This window comes from Oncorhynchus clarkii, chromosome 15 (genome assembly GCF_045791955.1).
Source record: "Oncorhynchus clarkii lewisi isolate Uvic-CL-2024 chromosome 15, UVic_Ocla_1.0, whole genome shotgun sequence".
NCBI lineage: Eukaryota > Metazoa > Chordata > Actinopteri > Salmoniformes > Salmonidae > Oncorhynchus > Oncorhynchus clarkii.
The window spans coordinates 33,385,391-33,390,379 of NC_092161.1; positions in this window are offsets into that span (position 1 = coordinate 33,385,391).

Consider the following 4,989-nt stretch of genomic DNA (forward strand, 5'->3'; position numbering starts at 1 on the left):
CCATTGCCAGTGTACTGAACCCAGATAAAGGACTGTGGCTGCCCAAATCTGGTATTTTTTTCACTAATAGTCTTTTGACCAATCGGATTGTAGGCTCGGCCCTAATTTCTGTGTTCTCTGTCACCTGGAGCTGCATAACAAATGGTCCAGGAACAAAGGACAATGCCAAAGGACTAGTAAGCCTTTCCCCCCCTGAGGGGCCAACATTTCTCTCTGTTACAGTATCCAGAGGACTGACTATTGAATGAGTGACAAAATAATGCTACATTATCCATGTCTGGTATCTATCTGAAACGTGTTCACTGAGGATAACTCTGATTCTATCTATATGTATGTATAATCTCTATGGTTACTTGTATCTGAACTCTGAATTACTGTTTGCAAAAAGGCTTTATGGTATTCTCAGGAATCCTGTTTTATTTACATTGGTCTCATCCCCCACACAATCTTTTAAATGCTGTGACACCCTGTGGAGATTGGGCCTGGGATTATTTAGGTTACTGTAAACGTGGTATCAATTGATTGGTTTTGGGTTGAAAGGTTACACCTTCAGATGTTATAAATGGAATTAAATGAATGCCTTTATTCTCTTTCTTATCCTGTATCCAGTCCATGGAGGAAGGTTGTATGATCAATGTATGGTCAATTTTAATTTTTTAGGGCTCTAGGCCTCTCAACTATGGAGAGGCGACTTCGGGATGCTGGCCTTCTCGGCAGAGTTGCAAAGAAAAAGCCATATCTAAGACTGACAAGCAAAAATAAATTATTAAGATGGGCAAAAGAACTCAGCAACTGGACAGAGGAACTCTGCCTAGAAGGCCAGCATCCAGAAGTCTCCTCTTCACTGTTGACGTTGAGGCTGGTGTTCTTCTGTAAACAAAATAACATAATGCTAATTGACACAGTAGTAAACACAAAATGTACTAATTGAAACAGGAGTAAACACAAAAAGGTGCTAATTGACACAGGGGTAAACACAAAAAGGTGCTAATTGACACAGGGGTAAACACAAAAAGGTGCTAATTGACACAGGGGTAAACACAAAAAGGTGGTAATTGACACAGAAGTAAACACAAAAAAAGTACTAATTGACAGACACAACCCTTTTTGAAAACCTCAGCTCTTCTGAAGCTCAAGAAAATATATAGAGCAAGCCTCCGATTCAGAAGCAATAAAGGTGCTAATTGACACAGGAGTAAACACAAAAAGGTATTAATTGACACATGAGTTAGTACAAAAAGGTACTAATTGACAGACATCCCTTTTTGTAAACCTCAGCTCTTCTGAAGCTCAAGAAAATATATAGATTCCGATTCAGAAGCAATAATTTCAAGGTAAGCTACAGTATATGACTTGCAAATGTTATTGTTATTGTTTTACAGCAGCTGTTAAATGGCTGTCAACTATTTGATCACTGTGTTAACCGGTAGGCATGTGTAACCTGTACTGTTCCATGTAGAGGAGATTGGTGTTTTCATGTTATATTTGCCATCAATCAAAGCACATCTTTATTTGATTGCATAGACTGTGGTGCGATTGAGTTTTGGGTGAGTAAAATGTGTGACCATTCAGCACAATCAGCCTGCAGTGTTATATTACCATGTAAGGAATATGATCTTTGGCCTAATATACTGTGTGTATATATATATATATATATATATATATATATATATATATATATATATATATATATATATATATATATACATACATACATATATACAGTGGGGCAAAAAAGTATTTAGTCAGCCACCAATTGTGCAAGTTCTCGCACTTAAAAAGATGAGAGAGGCCTGTAATTTTCATCATAGGTACACTTCAACTATGACAGACAAAATGAGAAAACAAAATCCAGAAAATCACATTGTAGGATTTTTAATGAATTTATTTGCAAATTATGGTGGAAAATAAGTATTTGGTCACCTACAAACAAGCAAGATTTCTGGCTCTCACAGACCTGTACCTTCATCTTTAAGAGGCTCCTCTGTCCTCCACTCGTTACCTGTATTAATGGCACCTGTTTGAACTTGTTATCAGTATAAAAGACACCTGTCCACAACCTCAAACAGTCACACTCCAAAATCCACTATGGCCAAGACCAAAGAGCTGTCAAAGGACACCCGAAACAAAATTGTAGACCTGCACCAGGCTGGGAAGACTGAATCTGCAATAGGTACGCAGTTTGGTTTGAAGAAATCAACTTTGGGAGCAATTATTAGGAAATGGAAGACATACAAGACCACTGACAATCTCCCTCAATCTGGGGCTCCACGCAAGATCTCACCCCGTGGAGTCAAAATGATCACAAGAACGGTGGGCAAAAATCCCAGAACCACACCTAGTGAATGACCTGCAGAGAGCTGGGACAAAAGTAACAAAGCCTACCATCAGTAACACACTACGCCGCCAGGGACTCAAATCCTGCAGTGCCAGACGTGTCCCCCTGCTTAAGCCAGTACATGTCCAGGCCCGTCTGAAGTTTGGAGCATTTAGATGATCCAGAAGAAGATTGGGAGAATGTCATATGGTCAGATCAAACCAAAATATAACTTTTTGGTAAAAACTCAACTCGTCGTGTTTGGAGGACAATGAATGCTGAGTTGCATCCAAAGAACACCATACCTACTGTGAAGCATGGGGGTGGAAACATCATGCTTTGGGGCTGTTTTTCTGCAAAGGGACCAGGACGACTGATCCGTGTAAAGGAAAGAATTAATGGGGCCATGTATCAGCAAGGGCATTGAAGATGGCTGGTTTGGCTGGGTCTTTCAGCATGACAATGATCCCAAACACAACGAAGGAGTGGCTTCATAAGAAGCATTTCAAGGTCCTGGAGTGGCCTAGCCAGTCTCTAGTTCTCAACCCCATAGAAAATCTTTGGAGGGAGTTGAAAGTCCGTGTTGCCCAGCAACAGCCCCAAAACATCACTGCTCTAGAGGAGATCTGCATGGAGGAATGGGCCAAAATACCAGCAACAGTGTGTGAAAACCTTGTGAAGACTTACAGAAAACGTTTGACCTCTGTCATTGGCAACAAAGGGTATATAACAAAGTATTGAGATAAACTTTTGTTATTGACCAAATACTTATTTTCCACCATAATTTGCAAATAAATTCATCAAAAATCCTACAATGTGATTTTCTGGATTTTTTTCTCTCATTTTGTCTGTCATAGTTGAAGTGTATCTATGATGAAAATTACAGGCCTCTCTCATCTTTTTAAGTGGGAGAACTTGCACAATTGGTGGCTGACTAAATACTTTTTTGCCCCACTGTATATATATATTTATATATATGTGCCATGACTCTCCTTGGGGGAGTATCATAGGCGCCCCATCTCCCTCTCTCTCTCTCTCTCAATGCTTGCACGAGATGCACAAGATGCTTAGCTAACAAAGGGAAAGCAGCCATTCTGTTCTCCTGTGTCACGTTGAAATTCCTTCGTCAGAAGTCCCGCGCTTCGTACTTCCGTTTGATTTCAGCTTTCTGCAATCAGTAACCCCTGGGGGTGAAGAATCGGCAGTACATTTTTTTTTTATCATTATTTTGGTGACACCCAAACATTTATCACGTTTAACAAGTGGTTACTTATGATATCTCAACTAATTGTATATCGATGTCTCATTAAATTTAACTAAGAAGTTAAAGTTGCCAAACAAATCTTTTCAGGTGGATCTTTTAGATAATATCCAAAGTGATTTGTTTCTACAAGTGAGCCAATTTAAATGTTGTCAGGTTATTTAAAGTTTAATTCCCAAATAGCTTATACAGGTTTAATTTATCATTAACATTGATTAATCAGTCAAATTTGCTTTTGCAAAGCTCATTCAGGCCTACCCAGTACGAAGTCCCACCTTCGCAGAAATCCCATGTGGCTTTGGCCTTAGGGATAAGTGAACCTAGTGTTGAATGTACCATAACATTTGCTCTGCTGGCTACACTTATGATAATCCAGACAATCTCAATTGATTGGATATCATCGTCTCATTCAAATTAATAACATAATGTCGAGCATACCTTTTCAGGTTCTTCAAATTAAATGAGACATGCTAAACTTTCCCATAATGACCTAGATGAACCAACTTTTCGGTGTAATTCCCAGTTGCCTATACAGGCATGATTAATCATTATCATTGATTAATAATTTTTCATTGATTAATCAAGTCTTCTGCAAACTCATTCATGTCCAACTCCCACATTACTGATACAGTACTGATGGTTCATTAACGTCCATAAATAGATTAAAATCGCCTTTGCAGCTTCCAACGTATTCCAAAACCAAATTTTGGAAAAATAGGGAAAAAAAATGTTTTCCTCTCAAGCTATCAGAGGGAGTGGTCCCCACTCTCCCGCTAATTAGTGAACCCTCACCCATAAAAGGATTGATCTCTGACCTCAGCAGCGATACCAACCCTAACTATGCCATTAGAGGAAAAACAGTAGAAATCGTGACAAATGTTCTCCAAAATCAACCTTCGGGCTTCGGCCTTGTAAAGGTTCTCTTCAGTTTAGCCCTGATTCTCTTGCCACCGAAGATTGGCATCGGTCCAATAACGCAGTGCACAGCTGAAGCACGAGCAGGAAACGGTAGACTTAAAGGGACAGGTGGAGAGAACCGGGAAATGAATGACAAAAGCAGAAAAGGAGAATATTCTGATAGCTATGGAACTGCATTTGAAAACTGGACAATTAAACGTAATTGAAAAAACTTATGACGACGAACGAGCACAAACTCAACAAATAGTCTTCTACAGGAACAAAATCATCTTAGCCAAAACTAAATATAACAATGTCCACCCCAAACTAGATAAATCTGACGAGTTATCTACAAACAGAAGCGTGCATTTTGATGACATGAATGCAGTTTTGTACTCAAAGTAACAAGGTTCTACTCCAAATGCTGTAGACTAAAGACTTTCAGTTAATGAACACAATGACTAAGTTGGATAGCAAATCAGCAGAACTCATTGAAGTCGCTGACCAAATGAAT